Genomic DNA, 12,393 nt, shown 5'->3' on the forward strand with positions numbered 1-12,393 from the left:
TTTATTTTTATCACTGCAAAATATATTAATGAAAACATTCAGTCCTATCTCTGTCTGTATGTGTCTGTCTTAGTCTGAATATGACAGCATCTGGCAATTGCAAAAGAACTCCAGAAGTGCAGATAAATGGGAAAAGCAGAGGTCTGGGTATCAGGAGACTTTGATTTAAATCTAAGCTCTGCCATTTATCAGCTTTTGGAGCTCTCTGAGCCTCAAAATCCCTAATTTGTAAAATGGGAATAATAAGACCTACCTCACATTTTTGACATGAGAATGAAATGAACTATACAATGTGAAGCACTTAACCTATAGCAAAACTGAACAAACGCTAGTTTGTTTCCTCCATATAGTTTCACTGTAGGTAGGTGGCCAGTCTTTCCTTTAGGGGGAAAAAATGCAAGTACAAAAATCTGGAATGTACAAGACAGGTATTTTTAGGTCTCTGGTTTTCTTTTCAGAAAGATTAAAGTCAGATTATAAACAGGTTAGCTGCAGGATTCACCTTGACAATCCAATTCCAAATTAAGATAGCACAGAAATTTTGCAGCACAACCCTCCAGAGACCAAAAGAACCCTTGATCCACTGGCCTTGACCAAGTCTCAGGTAGCCTTCCGAGGCACTAGCGCTGGGATCACTGTGGGCAGAAAGTGCTCATTTAGACAAAGCCTGCTGTGTGTGGGTCCATGTAGCAGGCGAGACAGTCAGAGGTGATCTCCACCTCGCTGTGCAGCAGGAACTTCACCAAGGATCAGGCAACTAAATAAAAATTTGGAAAAAACAGAAAACACGTTCAGGAGATATGGAAAAACACAACACAGGGTGAGGGAGGGATGGATTGGGAGTTTGGGATTAGCAGATGCTAACTATTACGTATAGAATGGATCAACAACAAGGTCCTACTGTACAGCACAGGGATCTATATTCAATATCCTGGGATAAACCATAATGGAAAAGACTATGAAAAAGAATGTATATATATGTGTGTATATATATATATATATATATATATATATATATATATATATATAAATATATATATATATCTGAATCACCTTTCTGTACTGCAGAAATTAACGCAACATTGTATTGATAAATCAACTATACTTCAATAAAATAAATTAAAGATAAAACACAAACACAAATTATCATGCAATAAGAAGAGGAGGGAGGGGCAAAGAAAGTCCCAGTGGTCCATGCTAAGACCCAGGAGGTACATGGTAGGTGACCACCCTCCTCTGATCTGTCTCCAAAGGCTTTATTGAGAAAAATGGAAAGGAGCCAAAAGAACCACGACATTGGCCATGTTCACTGAACTATCTACTGTCTCCCTAGACTTGCTACCTGGCTCCCCTGTCTCCTAATTTTGTCCACCAGCGGTGACTAGATGACCTGTCACTTTAACCACATCACTGTTTGTCTCCACATGAAGATGCCTCTCCTTGATGCTTTGTGCTCCCTGCCCGTTTACCCCAAGAGCTCCGCCTACAATTCCAATGGCACTTAGACTGTGGTCTCAATTCCTGGTCTCTCACAGGCCTGTCCCCTCACCTTGCCCAACACAGTGTAAGGCCCCTGTCCCTTGCAACAAATTCTGCTCTTCAAGTCACTGAGTATTTGAGGCCTTTGTCTTTGCTTTATTAATCTGCTCCACATGGACCCAGGGCCCAACAATGAGGGCATCTGTTACAGATCTAATATTAGCAACAAACACAAGTCACATCATCTTGTATGAAGACGATATTGAGGGAGAAACATTCGGTCACTAGCAGAGACGTGGCAGCATTAAACAAGGGGCTGTGTCAAACGCTGGGGCTGTCTGTCATTCAGAGAGGGCAGAAAAGAGGGGAGGGAGAAGATTGGAGAGTGTAAACTGTCCTTTCTTTCCTTCCGTTCTGCTGTCCTAGGGAAGTACGACTGCCCTGCACAAGTCCTACCATATCTGGGCCCAGGTCAGGCAGAGAGGTCCCCTGTCCCCCTAGGAGGACATCCAGAGTTCTTCGATGGTGAGTGTCAGAAACAGCCATGCTTAGGCCTCTGGAAGGTGTGCCTTCAATAGAGGGGCTACCAAACTAACAAGTCACTGGATTAAAAACCCTTGGCCACGTGGCTTAGGGGACGCCGGGTGTCTCCCCTTTTCTAGCAGCTCCAAAGTTCCAGCAAGATCAGTTGGATTAGCCTCCATGGCATGTGGAATCTCTGAAATCCCAATGGGCTGTTTAGAACAGGGGGCAAGTCTGAGCTCTGGAAATGTTTTATTTGGCTACCAGGACTTCGACGTTTTTTTTTAACTAGCTGTCAACATTTACATTTTTTTTTTCATAAAATCCCAAGTTGTTAGCTTCTCTGGAAAATTCAGAAACTGACAACCGCATGACCCTCATTCCCACAAAACAATAGTAGACTGGCCCCCAGGAGAGTCCTTGGCCTTACGATGGGGCATGAGCCGTCCTCCTCACAGCAACAGTCACTTAGATGATCGGCCTGAGCCGGGTGGGAAAGGGAATTTTCTACCAGGAGTCAAGGGTCTCACAGGAAAGGTGAGCAGGCTCTGGGTGCTGTGAGCAGTGGGCAGGAGTGGATGAAGGAAGGAGATGAACCCCATTTCAAGGATATACAAACTCCCACCGCCCAAAAGCCAAGCCCCAGGTACATGGCAGAGAGACTGCCAGCAAGCCCAGCCAATGGAGCTGCAATTTTGGGGTGGTGAGAATATGGGGGGAGGGTCTAGACATCAGTGTGTTTCAAATGTGATTCCAGTGGGCTGAGGACCAGCGCACTGGAGCGGTGCCTCTCCACCTTGAACATGCCCCTGACTCACCTGGGATCTAGTTTCAAATGCAGATTCTGAGTGGTAGGTCTGCGGCCGAAGTCTGAGCTCCTGAACTTCACCAAAGTCAAAGGCGATGTCCGTGCTGTGGATCTTGTCCACGCGTTGAGTGATAAGAAGCTACAGCCTTTTCCAAGAGGCACAGGAAAAGATATTCAACATCACTAATTATTAGAGAAATGCAAATCAGAACTACAGTGAGATATCACATCAAACCAGTGAGAAAGGCTATCATCAAAATATCTACAATTAGTAAATGCTGGAGAGGGTGTGGAGAAAAGGGAATTCTCCTACACTGTTGGTGGGAAAGTAAATTGGTATAGCCACTGTGGAGAACAGTATGGAGGTACCTTAAAAAACTAAAAAGAGAGCTACCCTATGATCCCACAATCACAGTACTGGGCATATATCCGGAGAAAAACATGGTCTAAAAGGATACAGGCATCCCAATGTTCATTGCAACACTGTTTACAATAGCCAAGACATGGAAGCAACCTAAATGTCCATCGACAGGGGAATGGCTAAAGAAGAAGTGGTACATATATACAATGGAATATTACTTAGCCATTAAAAAGAATGAAATAATGCCATTTGCAGCAACATGGGTGGACCTAGAGATTGTCATACTGAGTGAAGTAAGTCAGACAAAGACAAATATTGTATGATATCGCTTATATGTGGAATTTAAAAAAATGATACATATGAACATATTTACAAAACAGAAATAGACTCACAGACTTAGAGAACAAACTTACGGTTACTAGGGGGAAGGTGGGAAGGGATAGTTGGGGAGTTTGGGATTAACATGTACACACTGCTATATTTAAAATGGATAACCAAGAAGGACCCACTGCATAGCACAGGGAACTCTGCTCAATATTACCTAACAACCTAAATGGGAAAACAGTTTGAAAAAGAACAGATACATGTATATGTATAACTGAATCACTTTGCTGTGCACCTGAAACTAACACAACATTGTTAATCACTTATACTCCAATATAAAATAAAAAGTTTAAAAAAAAGGAAGAAGAAGCTATAGGCTTTTCCTTTGTCATTCTCCTTTCAAGTACTTTAGCAGGGACAACCCCAAGTCTGTCACCTCTAAGTCTGAAAGTAATAATAGTAATGAATAATATTATTAAAGTAACACAAAATAAGTAATAATAATAACTTCAATAATAGCTAGACTTTGTTGTGTGCTTCTCATCGAACACTGTGCTGAAATCCCACTTTTTAAAAAAAAATCTTCAACTAGATGTGAAATAATAGCTTGTTTTTACCTCAAGCTGGTTACTACTCGTAGTCTCTTACTTATATTAAGTCAGTTGAGCTTCACAACCATCCTATTGTGGTGAGTACTGTTATTATCATGTCCAGAAGCAGCCCGCCGAGGTCACACGGTTTTATGAGCGCAGCCCTGGTGTTTGCACACAGGGTGTGTGCTGGGCCCCGCTGGCTCTCCCAGGAGCAGGGGCCTAGGAGTGCTGCTGAGTCACTTGCCCGTCGCCCTAGCAAAAGGCAGAGCTGGGCTCCCAATCTCCATCTGCTCGACTCTACAGACTGAGCTCTTGGAAAGAAAAGTGAACGATGTATACAAATTGGGAGTCACGGTTCTTGGCACATTGTAGACACTCATAATATGATAACCACGTTTCCTGTCTCTAGCCTACTTGTTTTTAACCTTTCTCCTAGAGTAGCCAGTGTGAACCGTAGACAAGCAGTTATGGGGGTGTCTTTATCCATTTGGGCTTCTATCACAAGGTACCATAAACTGGGGGGATTGAACAACAGTTTTTTTTCACGGTTCTGGAGGCAGGAAGTCCAAGCCTAGGGTGCCAGCATGGTCAGCTTCTTGGTGAGGCTTCTCTTCCTGCTTTACAGACAGCCACCTTCTTGCTGCATCCTCACATGGTGAAGAGAATAATCATCTCTCTTTTCAGAAGGGCATTAATCTCATTCATGAGGGCTCCACCCTCATGATCTAATGACTTCCCAATGGCCCCACCTGCAAATCCCTAATTGGAGATTAAGGTGTCAACATATGAATTTTAGGAGGACACATTCGGTCCATAGCAAGGGGGCAGATAGTGGGAAAACGGAATGGAACACAGGAAATGGAATTGAAATGCCCCGGCTCCCTAAAGGAGCCAAGGAATGTCAATGTCATGGGCGGAGGAAGGGGGGATTTGACAATAAGCGACACTCACTCCTAGAGTGAAGCAGCCAGTGGGGGCATTCAAAGCCCGTCCCGTCCCCCTGCAGCCCTGGTAAGAAAGGAATGCCTGGAGCAGCCATCATTCTCCCAAAAAGGTGACCTGTGCCCATTTGTCAGGTACGATTGAGAAAAGTGGACAAGAGAGCTGCCATGAGCCCAGAACAGACTGAAACAGCTCTGAGAGCCCCAGGAGGCTTTGGCCCTGAACTTGAGACAGACTGTTCCCGTTAAAAGATACCTTTCTTCAGAGGCTCTAAAACCAGCAGTTTGGGGGAGAGCCTGGCTATGGTTATGGTAGCTGGGAAGAAGCTGTGGCATGGTGAAACTGCCTAATTGCCTGTCTGTCTCCAAGCAGGTCATAAACTTCATATTATGTTCCCTTAGCATGCAGTACTAGACTGGCACGGTGATGGGGCTTAACAATATTTGTTGCGTCAATGAATGAAGGTCTCATATTGAAATAAGAGAAACAGAGTTTATTCTCTGGCTCTGTAAGTTATTTCAACCCCCACCTTAAAACTGGATATCTTATTTTAAAAGACATTTAACATGGAAGCAATTATGCTATAATAGGAAATATTTATTTATTTTCGGTGTTTCTTATGATGCTAGCTCTTGTTTCATTTCTATTGGCGGTTTCAAGTCATTCACTTAGTCGACAATTTTCATTGAGTCCTCACTGAACAGAGAAAGCCAAGAAAGATAATTATCAACTGTATTAATCTGGTTCAATCCATGAGCTAAACTATAGGTTAATAAAGTTCTCAGGGTCCTAGACGGTCGTGTGTAAGTACAGTCAAGGTGATATACCACAAGAGAGGTGAGGTTAGGTCACCTGGTTACTAAGGAGTTTCTCAGGAAAAAGAAACTTATGCAATAGACGCTTGACATTCCCAGGGAATGGATCCTGAGCTCTTTCTTTGCAAACTCTTCATCCTAGCTCTTTCCTAAAAATTATCCTTTTCTGGAGCCAGGATTTCCCGTACATAGCCTCAAATTCTAAATCTATAGCCCGTTCAACTCTGACACCTGATCTCTCACCTGGCAGCTGTTTTTCCAGAGAATTTCTCCTGAAGTCTCCTGAGGAGCTTCCTTCACTGCTCTCCACATTATTTGAATATGGGCCTCAGCACAATTCCAAAATATTGACTGCATTGATTTGGAGTTGCTCATAAGTAGCTGGGATGGCTGTTGTCAACTTAGTGAATGCCAGTGATCTGCTGGGTCTGTTAAAGTCCCACCTAATTCAATACGAGTCAGAAACGTGACATGTCAGCTGATACAGCAGGAAACGAGAACCTACAGACCTTCTGCTCTCAGGATTTGCCTCTGGGAGGAAAGATAGAGCCATTTCCAGGGATGGCTGTGAATTATCAGTGCTTTCAAAGACTCTGTGGCCCCCAAATTCCTCCATCCCCAGCTCACCTAAAACACCAATGGCCCCAAGCACTCAGTGGGAGGAGTTTGCATTCACTGAGTTATGACAGATTGTGCCTTCCCCCCCCGCCTCAGCTCCCGCCGCCTCTCTCCTGCTCTGCAGCCACGTTGCTAATCTGTGAGCACCTTAAGGCTGCCCCCACCGCAGGTATTTGCATGTGTTGTCCCTCTGCCTAGAATGATGCTCTCACTCCCTTGTCCACAGGGCGCACTCGAAGACCACACTCCCAAGAGGCCACCCTCTCTGACATAGCAGTCCTGTCACTCTCTAACCCCTTACTCTGCTTTATTTTTTCTCCTAGCCCTTATGACTGCTTGACTTGTTATGTCTCTCTTTATAATGGGAATATAAGATCCAGGAGAACTGAAACTTTGCCTTTTTCACTGTTGTGCCCCAATTCCACAAACAGTGCCTGGTACATGGTAAGTGCTTAGTAAACATGTGCTGAATAAATGAATGAATGAATAAGTGAGTGAGTGAACGGGCCCTGAAATATATAGGCACCATGTGAATCTTTTGAGAAGAGGCTCTCTGAGAGATGGGACAAAGAAAAGATGCTGTCTGAGGTCTACAGGCCTGGACGTAGCTCTGTGTTAGTTAGAGGGGCCTGAACATTTAGGGCATGAGGATACTGGATGCCAGGATCCTAGAAAAATCCAGAAACCCGGTCACACAAATGTTGCATTTTCATAGAGTGGCACCTCTAACATGTTACCCATGCCCAACAGGGCTCAGTTGTGCCCTTCCTCTGTCCTCCCTGAAATTGCTTATCCCCCTAACACCCACCACTCGCTGAGGAACCGTGAGAAGGGTCTCATTATTACCCTGTAATCACTGCAGGTCAATGACAAGGAGCTTGGGAGGCGTTTCAGTCTGAGAGGCTGGTGAGCAGAGCGGGATGGGCAAGAGCTGCTCCTCACCAGGATCTGTTCAACTCAGATCAGCGTCCAGTCCACTTATCTCGGGAGCCAATTCCTAGCATCTGTTTGTGGTTTCCTATGTAAAGTGATGAAAGGTAACACAAACATTGGGGGAAAAAGCAACTTCAAAACCCATATATGGGGCTTCCCTGGTGGCGCAGTAGTTGAGAGTCTGCCTGCCAATGCTGGGGACACGGGTTCGGGCCCTGGTCCGGGAAGATCCCACTGCCGTGGAGCAACTGAGCCCATGCGCCACGGCTACTGAGCCTGCGATCTAGAGCCCGCGAGCCACAGCTACTGAGCCTGCGTGCTGCAACTACTGAAGCCTGCATGCCTAGAACCCATGCTCTGCAACAAGAGAAGCCACTGCAATGAGAGGCCTGCGCACCACAACGAAGAGTAGCCCCCCGATCGCCACAACTAGAGAAAGCCCACGTGCAGCAACGAAGACCCAATGCAGCCAAAAATAAAATGAAGTAATAAATAAATTTATTTAAAAAAAACAAAACAAAACAAAACCCATATATGGTCACCATCTAACGACATAAATATCATGGTGAAGTTATTTCTAAATATCTGGAAAGGAATCCTTACTCACACGGAAACTGAATTGGTGTAATGGTTAATCTCTATGAATAATTCACTGTGGCCAGGTAGTCAGACAAATCCATAACTGACGCTTTTATAAATCTTAGAGGAGTCCCAAGACCCGAACTCCAACCTCTACAAGTTACGTTTAAATACAGGTTCTAATGTTCATCTTACAACTTTGGGTCCTAAGTAATAGTGATAATAGGTAATATTTAGTTAGCACAAATTATGTTTGCCCGGATCTGAACTTGTTATGTGCAAACTCTCTCAGAGGAGCAATGTGGCTAAGAGCTCATTTTGCCTAAACTGGCAAGTGGAGAGCCATGGAAACCTGATTTGTTGAAAGACTACTAAACAAGTTGGTGTAGGAGTCTGAATAAGGGCTGGGTCCTCTGGCTCTTGACTGATTGTGAAATCTTTACCTTGCCTTTGTAACACTGTAACAAGGAGAAATACCCCAAGGAGTGGAATTTGCAAATGGGTATGTGTGACCTTTTGTGCAAACATGAGGTAGATCAGGAGCAAAAACAAACAAACAAAAAAGATAAGTTTTCTACCGGTAAGAATAATTGGCAGTTTGTTACAAAACTAAATATAGTCTCACCATAAAATCCAGCGATTGCACTCTTTGGTATTTACTCAGATGAGCTGAAAACTTACATCCACACCAAAACCTGCACACAAATGTTTATAGTAGTTTTATTCATAATTGCAGAAAAACTTGGAAGCATCCAAGATGTCCTTCAGCACGTGAGTGGATAAATAAAGGGTGGTACACCATACAATGGAATATTATTCAGCAACAGAAGGAAATGAGCTATAAAACCACTAAAAGTGGAGGGAACTTAAAGGCATATTATTGCGTGAAAGAAATCATTTGGAAAAGACAAAACTATGGAAGCAGTAAAATGATCAGGGGTTGTGGGGGAGGGGGGAGGGGGAGATGAATAGGCAGAGCACAGAGGAATTTTAGGCAATGAAACTATTCTGTATGGTGTTATAAGTGTAGATACACGTCATTATACATTGGTCAAATCCATAGACTGTACAACACCAAGAATGAACCATAAATTAAACTACGGACTCTGGGTGATGATGAGGAGTCAGTGCAGGTTCATCGATTGTAACAAATGTTCCTTTCTGCTGTGGATGATGGTGGAGGAGCCTGGGAAGGAGTATGTGGGAATCCTCTGAATTTTCCACTTAATTTTGTTGTGAACTACTCTGAAAAAATTGTCTATTAAGTAAAATAAAAGTAACGTGTAAGCCTGTGGGGTGGGGTGGTGAGGAAAACAACAGTGGAAGTGAGCATCAGAGAAGGAATATGAGCGGATGTCCTTGGCCTTGGGCGGGCCCAAGAGGACAGCAGAGTGTATGAATGCACATCAAATTAACTAAGCACCTCCTACATGCCTGTCACATTTACATCCCCAGTATCTTCACAAAACTCTCGCACTGTAATTCTGGCTCAGAGAAAATCAATCATTTTTTGGCTGAAGGTCCCACGACTAGAAAGTAGCAAAGCGCAGGTTTGAATGCCATTTCTGCTGACTCGAAGTCCAGTTGTCCCCTCTAAGTAACTGCTGGAAAGGTCAAAGCAGTGACTGCGGAAAAGTTTTGCTTTATGAAAGACATCACCCTTCAGATTCAACTTTGCACCTATGCATACAGAGTGGGTCCATGGATGGACTGAGTTTGTGGATGGAGGGAAAACACAAAACCACAGCAACAGCATCACACTTATTTACTTCACCATTAAAAGAAAAAGAAGAGGCTGCAGGGGAGGCGATAGAGGAGTACTGAATAGAGAATCATTATTACTATCCAGAGTAATAGCCTTTCTGGAATTTCCTATACCAAGGACAAAATTTCATAGTGGACAGAGTCAGGTTCTCCTGGGAGTCACCTTCTCTGCCATGATGAGGAAGAAAAGCTTCTGCAGCCCTGGAGAGGGGCCAGGGAAGGTGGCCTCACAGTCTGGTGACAATGCAGACCTCCCCAAGTCTCCTTTCTTCTCTGCGGTGCATCCCAGAGACACGGCCCATCTTCCTCACCTCTTCATGGCCACACTCATCTTATTCTTCCATGTCCAAGCCTGGCTGGAAAGGAAGATAAAGTCTCCCCACCTCCCTACTTCCTTGCTGCTCCACGAAAACAAAGTCTTCACTCCATATTGCTTCAGGAAAACAGAAGGCAACACACACACACACACACAGACACACACAGACACACACACACACACACACACACACACACAGTTTCAGTACCTTACAAGTCTCTGGTCTTAATGCTACTATTCTAAACACCAACTCCCTTCCCAGCTGGTAATTATAGGTCCCCTTTAGAGCCCCCACCCAGCCACACATTTTAAAATCTCCTCAGGGTGCTTACCTGAAATCTCCCTTATTCTAACCCAGATTTTTCCAAAGGTCATGCAGAGCCCTATTCCCATGCCACTTTGCCATAATCGATCCAGCGCGAGGGGTGGGGGGATCGAAATTGATGGCTTCCACGCAGTTGAAGCCATGGTTGAAGCCAGAGTGGTAGCCATAGGGAAAGGTCACGATGAACTCTCCAGCCTCCTGAGTGACCCGATCGAAGGGGATGCCGTTGTCCTTGAGGACCGTGGGCGAGATGAGAGCCACCTTGTGCCGCAGGAAGGCCTCACAGCCCCGCGCGCTGCCCGGGAAAAGCTCCCTGGCCAGGCGTTCCAGGCGCCGGCCGTGCTCCGGGGGCACCGCGTACCAAGTCTTGGGCTCCCCGAAGTGCAGGTAGTTGATGCTGCAAAGGTCCATGTCCTCCGTGTGCCAGGCGAAGGCGGTCTTCCACATGCCGAAGTACAGGTAGGGGGTGTTGATGCCTTCGATGACCACTCCGCACTCCTGCTCCAGCAGGTCCTGAATGGTTCCCAGGTGTCCAAGGTTCCACTGCTCCGTGTTTTGATCGAATAAAGAGCCACTGACGTCCGCACCATATACTGGTGAATCATAGAGGCGTGTTTTCCAATATTTTCGCTCCAGGTCCTTAAAAATCAAAGTGTGCTGGAGTCCGATATTTTTCACTCTTTGCTAAGTGGTGGTACTCACCCACAGTCATGGCTTTCTTCTTTTTTGTGGTATTGAGTAAACACACCTGCCTGCCCAGAAGTCACCTGTTGGAGGGGAGTGGCTATTAAGATGTCATCGATATCATTGTACGTCTGTCTGCCTTTCCATCCTTTCGGTGGAATTACCTTGGCTAGGCCAGCTCGGTGTGCACCTTGCGACTCCATGTAAACAATATATTTGTTGAAATCTTCAAATTCTTCCATGGTTGGGTGGAAGATCATAATCTTCCAACTTGGGTTCTGGCTACCAAAGTGCTTAGACTGCATGGCGGCAATAGAATAAGCAACGGACTCCCAGCTTCTTCGGTATGCTTTGGATACCTGAGAATGCTGGGGAGTACCTCTTCCCTATACTTCCTTTATTTTTAAAGAAGTTTAGATATATCTGAGAGGCAGGAACTCAGACTTGAACTTTTAAACAAACGAGGTGGTATCTTCTCCAGGCTTGTCAATCCACCAGAAGGACTCCGCTCTTGTCAGCATTTTGGAGCCAAAGAAAATAGACTATTTCCCAGAGGAGAGGGCTCTCTGAGCCAAGTCCTGCCTCAGCCTGCAGCTCTGTGGGTTTCCTCTGTTAGGGATATAAGTGCCTGAGGCCTCTCCAGATTCCCAGGCTTGAGTGCATGGGTGGCTTCTCACCTCACTGTAGCAGAAAGTCTCTCCATGGAAGTTTCCAAGCCAAACCTACAGAAAGTACAAAATATTGAAAATAAGTGGATGACAAAACAAACTGATTTAACATCAAGTTAAAGAAAATTGTATAGCAATCTTAATTTCAAAGTTTGAATTTAAGGGCAAAAAGTACACTCTTTTGGTAGGCATGTAAACTGGTGCAGCTATGGTGCATACTATAGAAAACAGTATGGCAGTTCCTCAAAAATTTTAAATATAAGCAACATATGATGCTGCAGTCTCACTTCTGGGTATATATCCAAAGGAAATAAAAACAGAATATCAAGGAGATATCTGTCCTCCCTCATTCTCTGAGGTATTATTCACAATGGATAATATATGGAAACAACGAACATGTCCAGCGATGGTTGAATGGTTACAGAAGATGTGGTACATATATGCAATGGAATAATACTCAGCCATAAAAAGAATGAAATTTTGCCCTTTGCAACAACATGGATGGTCTTGGAGGGTACTATGCCCAGTGAAATAAGACAGAGAAAGACAAATATGGCATGGCATCACTTATATGTGGAATCTTAAAAAAAAAAAAAAAAGTAAAACTTACAGAACCACAGTAGAAAAGTGGTTGCAGTGGAGGGCAGGGAAGGGAGGGTAAA

General features: G+C 44.5%; 1 pseudogene across 1 annotated transcript; it reads right to left on the bottom strand.

The window, feature by feature from the left end:
• Positions 1-10,437: 10,437 nt before the first annotated feature.
• Positions 10,438-11,391, bottom strand: LOC309636479 (lysine-specific demethylase 4D pseudogene; annotated as a pseudogene). Its single transcript has one exon. The product of its transcript is annotated as a lysine-specific demethylase 4D pseudogene (transcript).
• Between the last annotated feature and the right edge of the window lie 1,002 nt (positions 11,392-12,393).

Source organism: Balaenoptera physalus, assembly GCF_965194825.1.
Source record: "Balaenoptera physalus genome assembly, chromosome: 10".
In the NCBI taxonomy this organism is placed as follows: domain Eukaryota; kingdom Metazoa; phylum Chordata; class Mammalia; order Artiodactyla; family Balaenopteridae; genus Balaenoptera; species Balaenoptera physalus.